The sequence below is a fragment of the Sander vitreus genome, chromosome 10 (assembly GCF_031162955.1).
Source record: "Sander vitreus isolate 19-12246 chromosome 10, sanVit1, whole genome shotgun sequence".
NCBI lineage: Eukaryota > Metazoa > Chordata > Actinopteri > Perciformes > Percidae > Sander > Sander vitreus.
The window spans coordinates 32195533-32205363 of NC_135864.1; the positions used below are offsets into that span (position 1 = coordinate 32195533).

A 9831-nucleotide genomic window follows, 5' to 3' on the forward strand; every position below is an offset into this window, starting at 1 on the left:
CGTGTCAGTATGTGTGTGTAGTTCTCATCTGGGTCATTATATCCACAGGCATGAAAAAGCGGGTTACAATGACACACATCCCTCCATGTGACAGATGCAAATAGAGAGGGGGAGGGTCTTTATATGAGCATCAGTCACTTCCACCTTGTCCTTAGCTGGAATATAATGCTACAGTGTTAAAATGTACAGTCTCAAGCATCTTGTTTCCCATTTATGGGAAAAGCCCTTCTCTGTTTGTGTTTACATGTGTGCCTATGTGTGTGAGAGAGTGTGAAAGAGTGTGAGAGAAAGACAGCCAGGCAGAAAAACTAGGAAAACATGGGCGACATGCCAACATGGTGACAGAATGTGCTGTGCTGTGCATGTGTGTGTGTGTGTGTGTGTGTGTGTGAGCGCCAACTATAAGTCTGCTGGGCAGCCGGGTCAACAGACAGAACAGTCACCATAGCAACAGTGCCATACTCGGCTCCTCTGTGCCAAGTTGTAAATATGGAAGTCGTATAAAAATGTGGATGGCTGACTGTTGAAAAGTTTCAGGACGGCAGCATGTTAATACATAGGAGGAGTCAGACTCTTCTTCCATAGCTGGTCCATCTGAGTAGTTCCCTCTGATGAGTTAACATATGTTATTTGAAGGATGTTATTACACAATGTGAACCACCTCATAGCAGAATAAAATGAAACCCTTAGTCCTGGCAGTGCAACATTTAACTAATAAAAAGGCCGGAATCTCTGTCTGTGAATCTGTCCCGCATGCGTGAAAGACATCGCGCGCTGACATACAGAAGTAAACATGGATGCCACTGTGTACTATTGTTCGACATACTATTGTGTGAATAAACTAGGGCTGCCACCCCAAACGTGACTCATCCATATTAATGAATTGAAAATAAAACTAAGCGATTTAGGATGGAGTAACTTTACAACCAAACTCTTCTTCCCTTCCTTCAACGAGCACGAACGGTGTCATCACTCTGCATTTGCAACTCAATTGTGTGAGTTTGCCATACTAACTTATAACACCAAAGCACTTTTCCTCTTCGGTCCCCCTACAGGTTGGAAGCGGAATTGTCCATTACCGCCGTCATATGTCTCATTCGAACTACAGATCCGCTACCCGATCTGGCAAACTTGCATAGTGTGGTTATAGCCGATAGAGGGCCGCAAAGCCAATGCAGAAGTGCCGTTCACCCTGTTACGAGTTGATGAACCACTGAAACGATTTTGGAAACATTATTTTAAAGGTACAAAAGAATATTTGGTGTTGCTTTAACGCTAATTAAATCCATTCTTTTTTCGTTACTTTATAACCGTCAATCCACTAAGCCTGTTTGGAAATGAACTCTGCTGCAGTGTTTCCGTTACGATAATAATGACGAGACGGCCATCATTAAACGCCATCATTAAACGTTGACTGTGGCGATATCAACATGCAATATCATTGACAAAAAAGACAAAACTTAAATGTAGTTTTAAAAAAAATAAAAACGATTTTCTTTGCCTTCCACCTTTCCTTTCCCTCTCGGTCTCTCTCAAACACACACACACACACACACACACACACACACCGCTGGCGCTGGACGAGTCCGTCTCTGTGCTCGGTTCGGGTGGCTGATTAACACATATTTTAGTCTCTCATAATGGGTCGGATAGGTACAGCTGAACCACGCATCGAGGACTCTGAGTAACTGCAACCATCCGGGACTGCGCATCCGCACCATTGATTTATAAGTAAATTAATCTAATTGGCAGTTTCATACTGCAACAGCACACCACAATGAGTCCATTAATGAGGCAAATGTCTGTAATTAGTTCACACTTACGTCTGTAATAACAGCAGGACAGTTGACTGTCTGTTATCTAAACTGCTAATGACAGTTATGAATTGAGTTTAACGTTGTCGGTAGGCACAGTGTTTTTAATCAGATAATAAGAAATCAGTTTGACTAAAATTATTCGTTTTGGCGAGACTAGATTAACTGAAATGTTTAATATAATATGATGATTTGGGGCCCCAGGCAAACAGTGTCTTGCTTTGCTTTTCAGCCTCTCTCTAACTGGCGTTGGCAGGGGTAGAAGAAGTACTCTGATGTAAAAATATCAACTATTAATAGTAACACTATTGATATTGAACAGTAAAAGCCCTGCATTCAAATGTTTACTTAAAGTGACGCGTGAAAGAGAGGAATTATCAGCACGATATACTTACATTTACTCAACATCTGTTCAACATGGAGCTTTCGTCTCTAATTCAATGCTGGATAGTTTAATGAATAATAACGCATCATATTTCAGTTGTGATATTTTGTGAATAACCAATAACATTTTTCTGTCAGGTAAACGTGGCAATAAAATGGTTTCCTCTGAAGTAGAAGTACACAGTAAGTCAGTAGTAAACAGTTGCCTTCTGTAAGTTATTTCGGGGTACAACGGTTCTGGAGAAAGCTAAAGGCAGCAATACAGAAGGCCAAGCAATCGTCCCGTTCCAAACTGGCACTGCACTAGTCACTGTAAATTGAGCTATGGGAGCATATCTGCCTAATCTGGTAGACAAGAAATAACAGGCATCAAATACCTATGCAAACTTACCTACCTCTGTGTTAGGGGGGTTTCCAAGAAAAAACAACAACATACAGTACACGTTGCTTCTCACTTAAATATGCGTTTGCTTATCACTTCAGAGGCGAGACCTGTCGGCAGCCATTCCTGGCCTAGACTCTAGCCTAAAGTCTAGCCTAAACTCTGGTGATAGCTGTGTGGAGGCAATCCAAGCCCAGACTGAATTTTCTTCAGTAATTCAAGAACAGCATAGCCTGACAAGCCAGTCCCACATCCAGATGTTGGGTCTGGGAACTCACCATTGGCAGGGCTCAATCCGAGGGGCGGGATAAACGGTTGTCTTTCAAATTCCCTCTGCACGCAATAGGATAGCGCTACAACCAAGCAGAGTTGATGGATTAAACTTTTGCCGTATCCGGTCGGCAAAACTCTGAACACATCTTCCTTTTTTAAGAATGACTTCAGTGCCGTTCTTTGTTCTTTTCTCAAAGAAAAGCTGAACTCCAAGTCTTCCAGAGTCGCGGCCAAAGCCGAATCCAAAGACCGCTGTTCCCAGCAGCAGCAGCAGCCATCTTCTTTGTTTTCAAGTAGCAGGGAATTCACGCGGAACTGTCGCAACTCTGCCGTCATTATGTTAAGCCCGCCCACCAACTTTATACACGATATGATTGGCCTGACTAGAGTTTGGTTTTTCCAGCTTGCAAGCCAACGGAGAGTTACTAGACGACCCTGGCTGCAAATAACATTTGCTGCCGCTAGGGTGGTCTAGATTTCTAGGCTACAAACAGCAGCTTTAACTGTTATAGACTGCTCCTTGTCTATAACAGTTGTCTTGTATTTGTATATATAATTTGATCAGCGAACCAGCTCCCATGATTATACCCACACACAATGCAGGACTTTATTTCCACCCCATACAAAGCCTGATTGCAGTAAAATGTTCACTGCATATAATTCAAGAACATTAGTACATTACTATCTACAATAGATGCTTACATTGCTGTATAACCTATGTAGTGTAACAATATTAAATTCAGCTGAAAACTCATTCAAATTCATTATGCAAATAATGCAAAAATAGTCAACATACGGTATCATGGTAGCACGTTACATAGCCCACCCAAGGGCGCATGCTCCAGCACAGCTTGTACTGCCAGTTAAATTACTTTGGGGACTAAAGCAATACTTTGCGGTCTGTTTAACCAAATGCCTCTCTCATGTGAATCCATGCTAATGCACATCCTCTTCACAGAGCTGGCTCCATGTCAGTGGTGGGGGGGGGGGGGGGTCCATGCATTAAACATGCAGCGGTTGAGAGGAGAACATTTTGGAATACCAAAATTTTGCCATGGAAAATCTGTCTGAACATGTTGTTGAATCAGGCCCGCTAAAGCATGATGGGAAGTACAATCTTGTAGTTACAGGAGAAAACTGACTTCCACAGCAAATGCTGTAGGTGCCACTTGGGATGTATTGTAATTCTTTGTGTTGATACAGTCAATTAAAAAAAGCAGCATATGGAGACTGTGGTGGACACAGCCACACAACTGAGTGTTTAAGGTTGAATACAATCAGCCACATCTTTACCACATGTTCAGTTAGCTAAGTTGCAGTCACATATTAGTACATCAAAAACAACAGTTTGATTGGTTTAGAATTACTTTATTAGCGCCTAAACAATACACTGTTTCTAGCACACAGTTGACCTTGTTTGCTATTTAGTTTAACTTGTTTTTGAGTTACCTGGCTGCTGAGTTCTCGTCCTGGTCGAACCAAACATGTGACAAAGGGTGGAGCCTGGTTTCATGCAGAGGCCCCAGCCTTGGACCATACCAAAAGATGACAGGGGGGGGAATCAGGGTTTCCTTCTGCTAAGTTAAGTTCTTGTCCATGTTCTCCTCCCCTGTGTGTGTTTATTGGTTTGGTCAGCTGGTATATAAGGGTCCCTCATGTCTCATTCAAAGGTCTGCTAATTAGGCCTGGCAAACTTGATTCCTTTTAATGATTGGGGTTATTCTGAGTCACTCACCAAACTGATCTGGGTTTTGTGAGTCACTTGAGTCAGTATTGTATGCTACATCCAAGGTGAGCTTTTGATTTGGATAAAATGCCATGTTTTCATTTAGAATCTTTTAATTAAACGTTATATCCATAAATGTAAATTTAAAAATGACATGAAATTATATTTTGAAACTTTAATAGGACTGACAAATAAGAAAGCCAATTCGACAATTCACGAATCGCCAACAATTCACGAATCACTGACAATTCACGAGCCCTTGTTGACTCGTGAGTTCTCGGGTGACTCCCATGGTCTGCGAGCTTCCGGCTCTGAGTCTGCGGGTCGGGACTGTCTCTCTGCTCACTCAGGCGCTTGAGTTGACTTGTGGAGTTGCTGTTGCCTACGAAATTGTAAGTTATAAAGCTTTTTGCAGCTAAGATGGCTAGCATAGTAGAAGCTAATGTTGCAAGAGGTTTGTGTGCGGCGCTGTTATCATTTTAGATTGAATTGTAGAAGGACTCAACTGAACCGGGTTAATGATACTAGAGACTCGCGATTCGTGAGTCAATTTAAAGACTCGGGTTAAAGATCCGAGTGAATCACGACTCCAACAGGTTTACTGCTAATTGAGTTAACATTTTGGTTTTGTTAGCCTTTGGTTTTGTTAGCATTATTTTATTTTTTAGCTATGTTTCATTGACCTCTTTTAGGGACCCTGTTACTCTTTGCCTTTATTTGCTTTGTTGAATCTTTGTTTTGGGAAAATACACCCAACTTTTTGAACTTTAAACCTGTGTTCCTTGACTGCTTATTCCACGACAGAGACAGAGACCGACAATCTAGATTATGCAGATTTGGTCTCAGCAGAGAACAGCGACGTATTGGATGCCTCTGCTTGATTTCTGTCTTATAATGCATGTTCAATATAAGAGGTCAAAGGTCATGGAAAATGTTGACTGTGTATTTTCGGTGACCGTCCCCTAAAACTGACTGAGGAGCAGGTCTGGATTAACCTGCTAGGGGCTTAACCCTTGTGTTGTCTTCCCGTCGACCATGCAACTTTGTGTTTTTCTGGGTCAATATTTCAATATTTTGTTGTTCTTTAGCTACACTTTTCTCTACGTTGTTGTTGATTTTATTCCAAATTTTTTGTCACTTTTTTGGCATTTTGTTAATTATGTTTTTTGTCGCTTTTTCAGATGTTTTTTTCCCCACTTTTTTTGTCACTTTTTTTACACAAGTTTTTGTCACCTTTGGTGATGTTTTGATGTTTTTTTCGTCACTTTCTCTCTCTGACTTTTTTCAGCGTAAAAAAAAAAAAAAAATGTTTTTGCCAATTATTTTTCTGCATTTTTGTAGCTTTTTCCAACATTTGTCACTTTTTTCAACGTTCTTTTGTCATAGTTCTGATATAGAAAGTTTTTGTAAACAGATTAAATTTGACCCAAAGACAACAGGAGGTTACCATGAGCAAAAGTAGCAAAATAAGGAACCATTTAAAGGCATAGCCCACCCCAAAAATAAAAATCAACTCAACTTCAATGACATCAGTGATTCATGAAATCACCAAACACGCATTTTCATTCTCTCTTTACAACTCAAAAACATCACATTTTATCATCATGCAGCATAACGCAATAAGCAGCTAATGTAACAATGAGGTTGATATGACAGTTTTTGACTTACAGAGTGCCGTAGCCTATTATGTTTTTTATGTAGATAACTGTTCTTACTTTCATTCACCAGACATACGTGCTACCTGGGCTGTAGTACTTGAGTCCGAACTCGGACTCAAGACGCTTTTCTGTTGTCACGGATTTTAGTCGGTCTCGACCGAGTCCAGCACTATATGCTTTTGTTCTAAAGCAACTTCTTCCTTCAAAACAAATCCATTTATGAAGGGTGCTCATTCAGAAAATTAATAATAATTTAAAATCCATCTAGAACAGGCGTTGTGATTGGTCGCCTGGCTGCATCATATACAGTAGGCTACCTCAATCATCAGGTATCAATCATTTTCATTTTGGCCACAGACACAATGTCAGCGAGCACTTTGCACTATGAATTCTTTAGGACAAGTAATAAGTTCAAGAATGGGAATATATCCATTTTATACTTTGAGTAAATAATATGGCTTAATTTGATCTTAGTGTGTTACTCTGCACTTGCTTTTTGATTATAACAAATAAAGCACAATGATCATCTTAAAATAGAAGTTATACTGTCTCGTACATCATATACAATATAAACAGGTAAGTAAGTGGTCTTGAAGAGGATTCATTTATTTCTGTCTTGGTATTGACTGTCTTTCATTTGGACTCGGTCTTGACTTGGACTTGAACCTCTTTGGACTCGGTCTTGACTCGGTCTCGACTAGTCCTGGTCTTGGACTCGACAAAGTCAGACTTGACTACAGCCCTGCGTGCTACAATGCTTTTTTATAAGAATGGTTATCCTGATATCTGACCGTTTAAAATTGCTCATAACCACATCACATACAGGGAATCAATAAAAATGTATCTTTGCTCTTCCGCAACAAAACCCTGGGATCCTTATTGACTGGCTATCCTCCATTTCTCCAGCAGAGGGTGCTGTGCATGCAGAATTACCATTTGAGTGTGACATGTCTAATCCTCTCCACATGGATTCAGATACAGTGAAAATGCCTTGATACAAGCCGGGATTTTCCCATGGTGTGCCATACCAAGAAAATATAAATGTAGGACCGTGACAGACAGGCATAGATAACTAATATTTCCTGGTACTTAATCATTCCTGTTAATAGCACCGGTGTGGTCTGATTAGTAATGTGCACACACATACTGTATATTGACCTACATAATTAAGTCACAAATATACAGATAGCTCACCTGTCCTGCCCAAGAAAGTATCATACTGTTACACGATGATTAATGTGTTTATCTAACTTTCACCCATATGTAGATCACAGTTTTGTTTTCTCCTGGCAGACCTGAGCTTGACCGCAGAGGGAAAGAGGAGGGAAAAAAAGGCTTGTGTGTTTGCTTATGTATGCATGCTCCTCCTTTTATCTTTTTGAGAATGTCCTCAGGACAATATTAAGATAAGGAAAAGAGTAAGTGAAAACCAACAGTTCACACTTTGACCAACTGTACTGCAATTCTGGGTTATTCCTGAGCAAAATGTAAGAGTTAGGGCTATGGTTACGCCTGGTATGGTTAGAATAAGGTCTAGTGAAGTTGATATTTAATTTAGGTTCATACTTGGGGTTAGATGTTAACTTTAAGGATTTAAGGAGTATTAATTGAATGCTCACAAAAATAGCAGACCAAAGCTGTGTGTATTCATGTGTCTGTGGGAGTAGACCTTGAGCTTTCTGCCCTGATACCACGCAGTGACAAACAGAAAGACAAATAGACGGGTGTCTGGTATCACTGAAACGCCGTTTTTTTGTGGAAACCCAACTGTGTTGACTGATGACAGCTGTAGTTTCATTTTACACAATGCCAAGACTGCAGTGGAAGTTTGGGGGAACTCTCACTGAACTGATGACACTTTGTTGTTTTTCACTCCAACTTAAAAAAAAGTTTGAACTTTTCTTAATCATGCATTTTTTAGCTATCACATACGTAGTCAGAGCAGAAGTTATATTTTTAGACAATGTATTATATTATATTTAACTCACTCTTACACCATTTTAAATGGAATTTTTATAGCTAATATTTTATAAAGCGTCATCTTTTTCATCTTCAACCCTTTAAACATTATTATTTTACCCCTTCTACAATGTGAATGAATCATTTTATGGTTAAAAAAATAAAAAATCCTGATGCTTGAAGCGTATACATTTTTACTGTGAGGAGCTACTGCTGTGGTTTACACAGAGAGGCAACTGTTCGTTTGAAGGCCCGGACGCACCGAGCCACTAATCGGCCGTCGGACAGTCTGGCGAGGTCAGTGACTCGAGTCAAGGCCGTCGTCCTTCATTTTGGCTGATTTGACATGTATAATCGTAAAAAATGACCCATCTGATTGGTAGAGTGCTAATCCGGAAACAGGGAGCGGAATGACAAGAGTCTCAAAATCTGACGAAAATTCATTTTTGGTCGACAATACAGATTAGCGCCGCCTGCTGTTATGGAGACGTATTACGTCTCGTCTCTTCGGTGTGTTCTGTGGCATTTTTTTTGACAAACTCTGGGAGACTGATCAGTCCAACTGCCTTTTCTGCCGACAGTTGGCCGTCTGGTTGGTGTGTAAGCAGCTTAAAACAAAGGCCCCGTGATAGATGGTTCAACAAGTGTCTTTTTGAAAGGGCCTGCCCTTTTCCAAACAGTTTCCAATGATGGCTTCTCAGATGGTTCTGTGTAACAAACCATCATTGTCAGTCCGGTTACAGTTTGAACATGCAAAAATGCGAAATCTGTCTACAGGCAAGCTTACATTTCAACAAATATGGAACATAATGTTTGAAATAATACATTATTGATACATCAATCTTTATATATTGGCAAAAAATAACATTGTTTCTTTCAAGGAAAAAACAAATCTCTATCTACTCTTATGTTTTCGCTGGTAATTTACCATTATTCTGTGACGTAACTATGACTTGTTAGCCCCAGCCACCTACTAACCCAAACAAGACACAATGCAAGTGAAGAAGCAGCACATATTATTTACAACAGGTTTTACCGTAAACACTCCCAGTAGGTCACACCCAGACAGGTCAGTAACAAACAAAGAGGAGACAGGTGAGTCATCTGCATATCAATTGAATCCATTTATATAGAATTCTTTATAGGATTAGAATTAGAATTAGAAATAGCTGTAATTAGTCCGAGGTATGTGACTGACATTAACACCATTCAGCCGGACTCATTTGATTTGGCACCGCGGGGCAAAGCGACCACAAAACAAAAGACTTTCCGGCATGATAAGTGTGTCAACAACCTGTTGACGGAAAAACCCTGTGGAATAAATAGCCAGATTCCTTCCTGCACATGTGGTGTTGTGATCAATGGTTTCATACAAAGCCAGTAAGACTTCCTGGAGGAAGAAAATGTAAGGAGTGGGGGTGAACATAACTATGCAGAGATAAGAGAAGTTAAAACAGAAAAAAAGACTATGCTGCTACATATGGAAAGGTTACAGAGCCTGTCAGGGGCAATTCAATTCCTTGCGTCCTTGAACGTAGCTAAATGTCACAAGTGAGTTATTTATAGCATTGGAAACATGACAATATTTAACCAATTGTTGTTTTATGCCTTTGTAGCATTATAGGAATGTAAATG

General features: G+C 40.1%; 1 protein-coding gene across 1 annotated transcript in view; it reads right to left on the reverse strand.

The window, feature by feature from the left end:
• Window positions 1–4341, reverse strand: part of psd2 (pleckstrin and Sec7 domain containing 2) — a 52652-nt gene extending 48311 nt beyond the window's left edge. The window contains exon 1 of the mRNA XM_078261163.1: window positions 4303–4341. The gene's annotated coding sequence lies outside the window, so the exon portion shown is untranslated. The remainder of the gene's footprint in view (window positions 1–4302) is intronic.
• Window positions 4342–9831: the final 5490 nt, after the last annotated feature.